This window comes from Salmo salar, chromosome 10 (assembly GCF_965601325.2).
Source record: "Salmo salar chromosome 10, fSalSal1, whole genome shotgun sequence".
In the NCBI taxonomy this organism is placed as follows: domain Eukaryota; kingdom Metazoa; phylum Chordata; class Actinopteri; order Salmoniformes; family Salmonidae; genus Salmo; species Salmo salar.
In genome coordinates, this window is record NC_138300.1 from 70,083,977 (window position 1) to 70,095,880 (window position 11,904).

The 11,904-nt window shown below is 40.9% G+C and overlaps 1 non-coding gene across 1 annotated transcript; it reads right to left on the bottom strand.

Annotated features, from left to right (window-relative positions):
• Positions 1 to 11,367: 11,367 nt before the first annotated feature.
• LOC123724919 (U5 spliceosomal RNA) lies at positions 11,368 to 11,484 on the bottom strand. The gene has a single exon (XR_006757396.1). It is a non-coding gene; the product is annotated as a U5 spliceosomal RNA (small nuclear RNA).
• Positions 11,485 to 11,904: the final 420 nt, after the last annotated feature.

Consider the following 11,904-nt stretch of genomic DNA (forward strand, 5'->3'; position numbering starts at 1 on the left):
GTTTGATGACTTCTGTACGTACAATTTTTCGAGTACTGTTTGAACTAGATGATAGGAACACTGTCGACAATTTTCAACCAGTTTCAACAATGAAATACAGAAATAAACAGTTTTCCATTAAAAAAAAATCTAAATCATGTTTGTTGCACTCTGAACGTTACATTTTCGGAGTACTATTGGAACTAGATGATAGGAACACTGAGGACAATTTTCAACAAGTGTCAACAATGAAATACAGAAATAAATAGTTTTTCATAAAAAATTGTCTAAATCATGTTTGATGCATTCTGTACGTATAGTTTTTTGAGTGCTGTTTGAACTAGATGATAGGAACACTGTCGACAAGTTTCAATAAGTTTCAACAATGAAATACAGAAATAAACAGTTTTCATTAAAAAAAAGTCTAAATCATGTTTGATGCACTCTGTACGTACAATATTTGGAGTACTGCTTGAACTAGATGATAGGATCACTGTGGACAATTTTCAACAAGTTTCAAAAATGAAATACAGAAATAAACAGTTTTCCATAAAAAATATCTAAATCATGTTTGATGCACTCTGTTATTACACTTTTTAGAGTACTGCTTGAACTATATGATAGGAACACTGTGGACAATTTTCAACAAGTTTCAACAATGAAATACAGAAATAACAGTTTTCCATAAAAAATATCTAAATCATGTTTGATGCACTCTGTATGTACACTTTTTAGAGTACTGCTTGAACTATATGATAGGAACACTGTGGACAATTTTCAACATGTTTAAACAATGAAATACAGAATTAAACAGTTTTCCATAAAAAAAGTCTAAATCATGTTTGATACACTGTACGTTTAATGTTTGGAGTACTGTTGGAACTAGATGATAGGAATACTGTGGACAATTTTCAACAAGTGTCAACAGTGAAATACAGAAATAAACAGTTTTCAATAAAAAAAAATATCTAAATCATGTTTGATGCACTCTGTACGTACAATTTTTGGAGTACTGTTTGAACTAGATGACAGGAACGTTGTCGACAATTTTCAAAAAGTTTCAACAATGAAATACAGAAATAAAAGTTAACTATACAAAAAGTCTAAATCATGTTTGATACACTCTGTACATACAATGTTTGGAGTACTGTTTGAACTAGATGATAGGAAACCTGTGCAAAATTTTCAACAATTTTCAACAATAAAATACAGAAATAAACAGTTTTCCATTAACCTCGATGGGCTAGGTGGGACGCTTGCGTCCCACCTACTCAACAGCCAGTGTAATCCCATGGCGCGTCATTCAAATACCTCAAAAATGCAAAAATATCAATTTTTCAAACATATGACTATTTTACACCATTTTAAAGACAACAATCTCGTTAATCTAACCATACTGTCCGATTTCAAAAAGGCTTTACAACGAAAGCAAAACATTTGATTATGTCAGCAGAGTACCCAGCCAGAAATAATCAGTCACCCATTTTTCAAGCTAGCATATAATGTCACATAAACCCAAACCACAGCTAAATGCAGCACTAACCTTTGATGATCTTCATCAGATGACAACCCTAGGACATTATGTTATACAATAAATGCATGTTTTGTTCAATCAAGTTCATATTTATATCAAAAACCAGCTTTTTACATTAGCATGTGACTAGCATGTGACTAGCATTCCCACCGAACACTGCCGGTGAATTTACTAAATTACTCACGATAAACGTTCACAAAAAACATAACAATTATTTTAAGAATTATAGATACAGAACTCCTCTATGCACTCGATATGTCCGATTTTAAAAGAGCTTTTCGGTGAAAGCACATTTTGCAATATTCTCAGTAGATAGCCCGGCATCACAGGGCTAGCTATTTAGACACCCAGCAAGTTTAACACTCACAAAAGTCAGATTTACTATAAAAAAATGTTATTACCTTTGCTGTTCTGCATCAGAATGCACTCCCAGGACTTCTACTTCAATAACAAATGTTGGTTTGGTCCCAAATAATCCATTGTTATATCCAAATAGTGGCGTTTTGTTCGTGCGTTCAAGACACTATCCGAAAGGGTAAATAAGGGTGATGAGCATGGCGCATTACGTGACAAAATATTTCTAAATATTCCATTACCGTACTTCAAAGCATGTCAACCGCTGTTTAAAATCCATTTTTATGCCATTTTTCTCGTAAAAAAGCGATAATATTCCGACCGGGAATCTGCGTTTAGGTAAACAGATGACGTAGTCAACACTAACGTAGTCAACACTGCTAGCTGCTAGCTAGCTAGTCATCACTGCTAGCTAGCCAACTTCTACCGACTAGCAGCACTGCAGAAACTATTACATTACAACGTAACGACTTGATTAGTGTGGTGTTAGTGTTAGTTAGCCAGCTACGTAGTTGTCTTTGCTGTCTCTGTATGTAAGATAATTGTGTAGTTTGAGTTTGAGTATTATCGAGGTGAGCTAGCCAGCCGCGACGCGGCGCCTGACTTAGTCAACACACCTAGTCATCATTAACCCACTGCCAGCTAGCCAACCGTTACCGACTAGCAGCGCTGTAGATACTAATACTTTACAACGGAACGATTTGACTAGTGCAGTGTTACCTAGCTAGCTACTTAGTTGTATTTGTCATAGCTTGATAATTGTTAGCTAGCCAGCCATCGAGGTTAGCTAGCCAGCTATTTCCGTCCCCCGCGACGCCATTCTTCCTAACCCAGCCAACTATTACCGACGAGCAGCATTGTAGAAACTAAATACATTACAAGGAACGTCTTGATTAGTGTTTTGTTAGCTAGCTAGCTCCAAAGTTGCTTTGTATCATGACAAGGTGTAGTACTGAAACTATCGAGGTTACCTAGCCAGCTACACGTTCAAAGTCAACAACGAAGCCACTGCTAGCTAGCCTACTCCACCAGCCAGCAGTACTGTATCATTTTAGTCAATAAGATTTTTGCAACGTAAGCTTAACTTCCTGAACATTCGAGACGTGTAGTCCACTTGTCATTCCAATCTCCTTTGCATTAGCGTAGCCTCTTCTGTAGCTTGTCTACTATGTGTCTGTCTATCCCTGTTCTCTCTCCTCTGCACAGGCCATACAAACGCTCCACACCGCGTGGCCGCTGCCACTCTAACCTGGTGATCCCAGCGCGCACGACCCACGTGGAGTTCCAGGTTTCCGGCAGCCTCTGGAACTGCCGGTCTGCGGCCAACAAGGCTGAGTTCATCTCAGCCTATGCTACCCTCCAGTCCCTAGACTTCCTGGCGCTGACGGAAACATGGATTACCACAGATAACACTGCTACTCCTACTGCTCTCTCCTCGTCTGACTACGTGTTCTCGCATACCCCTAGAGCATCGAGCCAGCGGGGTGGTGGCACTGGAATCCTCATCTCTCCCATGTGGACATTCTCTCTTTCTCCCCTGACCCATCTGTCTATCTCCTCATTTGAATTCCATGCTGTCACAGTTACCAGCCCTTTCAAGCTTAACATCCTTATCATTTATCGCCCTCCAGGTTCCCTTGGAGAGTTCATCAATGAGCTTGACGCCTTGATAAGTTCCTTTCCTGAAGATGGCTCACCTCTCACAGTTCTGGGTGACTTTAACCTCCCCACGTCTACCTTCGACTCATTCCTCTCTGCCTCCTTCTTTCCACTCCTCTCCTCTTTCGACCTCACCCTCTCACCTTCCCCCCCTACTCACAAGGCAGGCAATACGCTTGACCTCATCTTTACTAGATGCTGTTCTTCCACTAATCTCATTGCAACTCCCCTCCAAGTCTCCGACCACTACCTTGTATCCTTTTCCCTCTCGCTCTCATCCAACACTTCTCACTCTGCCCCTACTCGGATGGTATTGCGCCATCCCAACCTTCGCTCTCTCTCTCCCGCTACTCTCTCCTCTTCCATCCTATCATCTCTTCCCTCTGCTCAAACCTTCTCCAACCTATCTCCTGATTCTGCCTCCTCAACCCTCCTCTCCTCCCTCTCTGCATCCTTTGATTTCCTCTGTCCCCTATCCTCCAGGCCGGCTCGGTCCTCCCCTCCTGCGCCGTGGCTCGACGACTCACTGCGAGCTCACAGAACAGGGCTCCGGGTAGCCGAGCGGAAATGGAGGAAAACTCGCCTCCCTGCGGACCTGGCATCCTTTCACTCCCTCCTCTCTACATTTTCCTCTTCTGTCTCTGCTGCTAAAGCCACTTTCTACCACTCTAAACTCCAAGCATCTGCCTCTTACCCTAGGAAGCTCTTTGCTACCTTCTCCTCCCTCCTGAATCCTCCTCCCCCTCCCCCACCCCTCCCTCTCTGCGGATGACTTCGTCAACCATTTTGAAAAGAAGGTTGACGACATCCGATCCTCATTTGCTAAGTCAAACGACACTGCTGGTCCTGCTCACACTGCCCTACCCTGTGCTTTGACCTCTTTCTCCCCTCTCTCTCCAGATGAAATCTCGCGTCTTGTGACGACCGGCCGCCCAACAACCTGCCCACTTGACCCTATCCCCTCCTCTCTTCTCCAGACCATTTCCGGAGACCTTCTCCCCTACCTCACCTCGCTCATCAACTCATCCTTGACCGCTGGCTACGTCCCTTCCGTCTTCAAGAGAGCGAGAGTTGCACCCCTTCTGAAAAAACCTACACTCGATCCCTCCGATGTCAACAACTACAGACCAGTATCCCTTCTTTCCTTTCTCTCCAAAACTCTTGAACGTGCCGTCCTTGGCCAGCTCTCTTGCTATCTCTCTCAGAATGACCTTCTTGATCCTAATCAGTCAGGTTTCAAGACTGGGCATTCAACTGAGACTGCTCTTCTCTGTGTCACGGAGGCTCTCCGCACTGCTAAAGCTAACTCTCTCTCCTCTGCTCTCATCCTTCTAGACCTATCTGCTGCCTTTGATACCGTGAACCATCAGATCCTCCTCTCCACCCTCTCCGAGCTGGGCATCTCCGGCGCCGCCCACGCTTGGATTGCGTCCTACCTGACAGGTCGCTCCTACCAGGTGGCGTGGCGAGAATCTGTCTCCGCACCACGTGCTCTCACCACTGGTGTCCCCCAGGGCTCTGTTCTTGGCCCACTCCTATTCTCGCTATACACCAAGTCACTTGGCTCTGTCATATCCTCACATGGTCTCTCATATCATTGCTATGCAGATGACACACAATTAATCTTCTCCTTTCCCCCTTCCGACAACCAGGTGGCGAATCGCATCTCTGCATGTCTGGCAGACATATCAGTGTGGATGACGGATCACCACCTCAAGCTGAACCTCGGCAAGACGGGAGCTGCTCTTCCTCCCGGGGAAGGACTGCCCGTTCCATGATCTCGCCATCACGGTTGACAACTCCCTTGTGTCCTCCTCCCAGAGTGCTAAGAGCCTTGGCGTGACCCTGGACAACACCCTGTCGTTCTCCACCAACATCAAGGCGGTGACCCGATCCTGTAGGTTCATGCTCTACAACATTCGCAGAGTACGACCCTGCCTCACACAGGAAGCGGCGCAGGTCCTAATCCAGGCACTTGTCATCTCCCGTCTGGATTATTGCAACTCGCTGTTGGCTGGGCTCCCTGCCTGTGCCATTAAACCCCTACAACTCATCCAGAACGCCGCAGCCCGTCTGGTGTTCAACCTTCCCAAGTTCTCTCACGTCACCCCGCACCTCCGCTCTCTCCACTGGCTTCCAGTCGAAGCTCGCATCCGCTACAAGACCATGGTGCTTGCCTACGGAGCTGTGAGGGGAACGGCACCTCCGTACCTTCAGGCTCTGATCAGGCCCTACACCCAAACAAGGGCACTCCGTTCATCCACCTCTGGCCTGCTCGCCTCCCTACCTCTGAGGAAGCACAGTTCCCGCTCAGCCCAGTCAAAACTGTTCGCTGCTCTGGCACCCCAATGGTGGAACAAGCTCCCTCACGACGCCAGGACAGCGGAGTCAATCACCACCTTCCGGAGACACCTGAAACCCCACCTCTTCAAGGAATACCTGGGATAGGATAAAGTAATCCTTCTAACCCCCCCTTAAAAGATTTAGATGCACTATTGTAAATTGGTTGTTCCACTGGATATTATAAGGTGAATGCACCAATTTGTAAGTCGCTCTGGATAAGAGCGTCTGCTAAATGACTTAAATGTAAATGTAAATGTAAAATAAAGCATGGGGTCGACTCGGGGACGCGCCTAAGCCCATAGTACTCTGATCGGCCACTTGCCAAACGCGATAATGTGTTTCAGCCAGAGGCTGCCTCGATATCGTTCAGCTTTTTCCCTGGCTCTGAGAGCCTATGGAGCCGAAGGAAGTGTCACGTTATAGCAAAGATCCTCAGTCTTCAATAAAAAGAGCCAAGATGAACAACAACTTGTCAGACAGGCCACTTCCTGCATGGAATCTTCTCAGGTTTTGGCCTGCCATATGAGTGCTGTTATACTCACAGACAACGTTCAAACAGTTTTAGAAACTTTAGGGTGTTTTCTATCCAAAGCCAATAATTATATGCATATTCTAGTTACTGGGCAGGAGTAGTAACCAGATTAAATCGGGTACGTTTTTTATCCGGCCGTGTCAATACTGCATCCTAGCCCTAACAGGTAAAAAAAAAATCTAAATCATGTTTGTTGCACTCTGAACATTCAATTTTTGGAGTACTGTTTGAACTAGATGATAGGAACACTTTGCACATTTTTCAACAAGTTTCAACAGTGAAATACAGAAATAAACAGTTTTCCATTAAAAAAAAACCTAAATCATGTTGGTTGCACTCTGAACGTTACATTTTCGGAGTACTGTTGGAACTAGATGACAGGAACACTGTGGAAATTTCTCAACAAGTTTCAACAATGAAATACAGAAATAAACAGTTTTCCATAAAACAAATCTAAATCATGTTTGATGCATTATGTACGTACACTTTTTGGAGTACTGTTTGAACTAGATGACAGGAACACTGTCGACAATTTTCAACAAGTTTCAACAATGAAATACAGAAATAAAGATTTCCATAAAAAAATATCTAAATCATGTTTGATACACTCTGAACATACAATGTTTGGAGTTCTGTTTGAACTAGATGATAGGAACACTGTGCACAATTTTCAACAAGTTTCAACAATGAAATACTGAAATAAATAGTTTTCCATAAAAATAGTCTAAATCATGTTTGATGCCTTCTGTACGTACAATTTTTGGAGTACTGTTTGAACTAGATGATAGGAACACGGTCGACAATTTTCAACCAGTTTCAACAATGAAATACAGAAATAAACAGTTTTCCATAAACAAATTCTAAATCATGTTTGATGCACTCTGAACATTCAATTTTTGGAGTACTGTTGGAACTAGATGATAGGAACACTGTGGACAATTTTCAACAAGTGTCAACAGTGAAATACATAAATAAATAGTTTTCCATAAAAAAAATCTAAGTCATGTTTGTTGCACTCTGAACATTCATTTTTTGGAGTACTGTTGGAACTTGATGATAGGAACACTGTGGACAATTTTCAACAAGTTTCAACAATGAAATACAGAATTAAACAGTTTTCAATTTAAAAAAAGTCTAAATCATGTTTGATACACTCTGTATGTACAATGTTTGGAGTACTGTTGCAACTAGATGATAGGAATACTGTGGACAATTTTCAACAAGTGTCAAAAGTGAAATACAGAAATAAACAGTTTTCCATAAAAAATAGTCTAAATCATGTTTGATGCACTCTGTACATAACATTTTTGGAGAACTGTTTCAACTAGATGACAGGAAAATTGTCGACAATTTTCAACAAGTTTCAACAATGAAATACAGAAATAAACAGTTTTCCATAAAACAATCTAAATCATGTTTGATGCATTCTGTACGTACACTTTTTGGAGTATTGTTTGAACTAGATGACAGGAACACTGTCGACAATTTTCAACAAGTTTCAACAATGAAATACAGAAATAAACTGTTTTCCATTAAAAAAAATCTAAATCATGTTTGATGCACTCTGTACGTACAATTTTTGGAGTGATGTTTGAACTAGATGATAGGAACACTGTGGAAAAGTTTCAACAAGTTTCAACAATGAAATACAGAAATAAACTGTTTTCCATAAATCAAATCTAAATCATGTTTGATGCATTCTGTACGTTAACTTTTTGGAGTACTGTTTGAACTAGATGACAGGAACACTGTCGACAATTTTCAACAAGTTTTGAAAGTACAAAAACTCTAAATCATGTTTGATGCAATCTGTACGTACAATGTTTTGAGTAGTGTTGGAACTAGATGAATAGGAACACTGTGGACAAATTTCAACAAGTTTCAACAATGAAATACAGAAATAAATTGTTTTCCATTAAAAAGTCTAAATCATGTTTGATGCATTTTGTACGTTCCATTTTTGGAGGACTGTTTGAACTAGATGACAGTAAAACTGTGGTCAATTTTCAACAAGTTTCAACAATGAAATACAGAAATAAACTTTTTTCAATAAAAAAATTCTAAATCATGTTTGATGCACTCTGTACGTACAATTTTTGGAGTACTGTTTGAACTAGATGATAGGAAACCTGCGCAAAATTTTCAACACATTTCAACAATGAAATACAGAAATAAACAGTTTTCAATAAAAATAAATCTAAATCATGTTTGATGCACTCTGTACGTACAATTTTTGGAGTACTGTTTGAACTAGATGATAGGAACACTGTGGACAATTTTCAACAAATTTCAACAATGAAATACAGAAATAAACAGTTTTCCATAAAAAATGTCTAAATCATGTTTGATGCATTTTGTACGTTCCATTTTTGGAGTACTGTTTGAACTAGATGACAGGAACACTGTGGACAATTTTCAACAAGTTTAAACAATGAAATACCGAATTAAACCGTTTTCCATAAAAAAAAGTCGAAATCATGTTTGATACACCTGTACGTACAATGTTTGGATTACTGTTGCAACTAGATGATAGGAACACTGTCTTCAATTTTCAACAAGTTTCAACAATGAAATACAGAAATAACAGTTTTCCATAAAAAATATGTAAATCATGTTTGATGCACTCTGTACGTACAATATTTGGAGTACTGCTTGAACTAGATGATAGGATCACTGTGGACAATTTTCAACAAGTTTCAACAATGAAATACAGAAATAAACAGTTAACTATAAAAAAAATCTAAATCATGTTTGTTGCACTCTGAACGTTACATTTTCGGAGTACTGTTGGAACTAGATGATAGGAACACTGTGGAGAATTTTCAACAAGTGTGAACAATGAAATACAGAAATAAATAGTTTTTCATAAAAAAGATCTAAATCATGTTTGATGCATTCTGTATGTACAATTTTTGGAGTACTGTTTGAACTAGATGATAGGAACACTGTCGACAATTTTCAACAAGTTTCAACAATGAAATACAGAAATAAACAGTTTTCCATAAAACAAATCTAAATCATGTTTGATGCATTCTGTACGTACAATTTTTCGAGTACTGTTTGAACTAGATGATAGGAACACTGTCGACAATTTTCAACAATTTTCAACAATGAAATACAGAAATAAACAGTTTTCCATAAAAAAAAATCTCAATCATGTTTGCTGCACTCTGAATGTTAATTTTTTGGAGTACTGTTGGAACTAGATGATCGGAACACTGTGGACAATTTTCATCAAGTTTCAACAATGAAATACAGAAATAAACAGTTTCCATAAAATAAATCTAAACCATGTTTGATACACTCTGTACGTACAATTTATCGAGTACTATTTGAACTAGATGATCGGAACACTGTGGACAATTTTCAACAAATTTCAACAATGAAATACAGAAATAAACAGTTTTCCATAAAAAAGTCTAAATCATGTTTGATGACTTCTATACGTACAATTTTTGGAGTACTGTTTGAACTAGATGATAGGAACACTGTCGACAATTTTCAACCAGTTTCAACAATGAAATACAGAAATAAACAGTTTTCCATTAAAAAAAAAATCTAAATCATGTTTGTTGCACTCTGAACATTACATTTTCGGAGTACTGTTGGAACTAGATGATAGGAACACTGTGGATAATTTTCAACAAGTGTCAACAATGAAATACAGAAATACAATTTTTTCCATTAAAAAAGTCAAAATCATGTTTGATGCACTCTGTACATACAATTTTTGGAGTACTGTTTGATCTAGATGATAGGAAACCTGTGAACAATTTTCAACAAGTTTCAACAATGAAATACAGAATTAAACAGTTTTCTATTAAAAAAGTCTAAATCATGTTTGATGCACTCTGTACATACAATGTTTGGAGTACTGTTTGAACTAGATGATAGGAACACTGTGGACAATCGTCACAGTCTCTCGCCTCGTGCCCACTCGATCCACAAAAATTACACTTCTTTGTGCCGCACGAGGCTAAGACATGTCCGTAAGCCATACAACGCATGCAGTACGGAGGCTGATGTGCATAAAATAACGTCCCCCTATCAGCCCCCAGGGAGAACATAGCTGGAGGATGGAGGTAGCCTCCCAGGCCCTTTGGGTCTTCCCTAAGAAGAGCCTGATATCCTCTCCTCCCAGTCTAAAACCCGAGTTAGTCCTTGAGGAGCCTTCCTGAGGAGATGTTATCCATATACCTCCCCAGGAAGGTCCTCACCTCTTCTTCCTTCATGTATGGGTTATACATCGTAACCGTCACCACTCTAAAATTGGACTTCGCCAAGTTCGTCACTGGATAGTAGCACATAGGCTTTACTTTCTCCATTTCCCTTGCCTTTCGCATCGTCTCCTCATGCTGTTTCTCCATATATAACGTGACATTGAAACTTCCCTCTATTGGATTCCCCTGAAGGCAGAAGACATCCTTTACTCCAATCTTGAGCACACCCATCAGGATAGTTCTCCCAAATGTTTCCCTCCCAAATTGCTCCACCTCTTTGTCTTTCCACACGAATCTCAACGTGTTGGCCAATCCGACCCCCGGAACCGACCTGCTCTGCACATTTCCCTCCATGCCTTTCAAAAAATAAAGCTCTCCTCAAAAAAGAATTTACTCAAAAACAACAAACTTTCCTCCCTCCTGCCTTCCTTCGACCTTCTGGCTCAGCGGGCTTTGGGGCACCTCGGTACCAAGCTTGATCTGAGCCAAAAGGCAGAGAAGCAATAACCCACAAATTGACCCCTGCACCCGCCGGGCACCCGCTAATGCGTCTTTAAGTCACTAGCTCTTTAAGCCTAGTGCGACAATTTGTTTAAAGCCCGGCAAATATGCCAGTCAACGTCGGGATTGAACTCAATTGCCCCGAGCGACTACTTTGAGTGGAAAAATACGTCGGCTTCAAGTCAAACGCCTGAGCAAAAAGTCTCGGTGTCATTTCTGTCAATTTCTCTTGAAACAAGACACCGGGCTCTGCCAGAAGCAAAGCCCCTCCAAAAATACGTTGAACTCGTGCATGTTCCTCTCCACGGAAGTCTTTAGTAAAAGGCGAAAGGCTTGTGCGTAATGAAGAGAAACCAGAGTCGTATGGAAGTCAGAGGTCGGGGCCCGAGACACACTGTGCACTCTAGGCCGGGTTCCCGCGGGTGGTCCCCGAACCCACTCTTCCAAGTTTTCGAGGGCTGTGGGTAAAAAGTCACAGACAGACAGACAGACAGACAGACAGGACAGACAGACAGACTATCCTGGTGAAGTGATTGTATTTTTTGGGGGGGTCAAAAACAGACAGACACACACAGAGAGAGAGAGACATATACACACACAAACACAGAGACACACACACACAATCCTGGCCAATGTTTTTTTATTTATTTTTAAGTAAAATTCAAGGCATTATGTTTGGAGAAACACATCATTGAGTACCACTCTTCATATTTTTGAAGCATAGTGGTGACTGCATCATGTTATGGGTATGGTTGTCATTGGCAAGGACTAGGGAGTTTTTT